The following is a 699-nucleotide window of genomic DNA, read 5'->3' on the forward strand; positions in this document are numbered from 1 at the left end:
TGTACGGGTAGGAATTTAAAACTGCAGGCTTGAAAAGGCGAAGGAATTTAATAAATCGTTATGCACTTCTGTCAAAAATGAAAAAAAATAGTTGTTTAATACACAAGCGTGAGACAACGCGAACATAAACTAGAATTTTACCAAATCATATTATGGTGAGGGTTCGTCCCACAACAGATTGTGACTTTCCTTTTATTATAAATAATCACGCTTAAAAAAATATATATATTATTATTGCATTTATGTATACCCTGTTCAAGAACAGTACGAATGTTTATATGTTTTTTAAAGTACTGTATTACACAAATTAATTGAAAATCACTACAGGTGATGCTAGTAGCCGTAACGAAAACGACAAGAGGGGTAATTGTAATCACTGGCCTTCATAGGGATGCTATTATTTTATATTTATTCTCCAATTATTCTGTGATCCTAACTAAATGTAACTAATACAGAGAATATAAATGCAGTTTCCAGAATACTTTTAATGGTTCAATCTGCTGTAAATGGGTGGCAAAAATACTGAACACTTACTCTTGTACTTTTTTTCTGCAAAAGTACAAAAATTACTCACATTTTTAATGAGAAAAAATCTCCAGTTAACCACTGCTCATTGTTTTAACGGGTATATTGCAAATAAAATACTGCAAATTCACTGAACAGTTTACTCTTCTAAATCTCGTGGAGAGTGATTACAGC

This window comes from Penaeus monodon, chromosome 19 (genome assembly GCF_015228065.2).
Source record: "Penaeus monodon isolate SGIC_2016 chromosome 19, NSTDA_Pmon_1, whole genome shotgun sequence".
NCBI classification, from domain to species: domain Eukaryota; kingdom Metazoa; phylum Arthropoda; class Malacostraca; order Decapoda; family Penaeidae; genus Penaeus; species Penaeus monodon.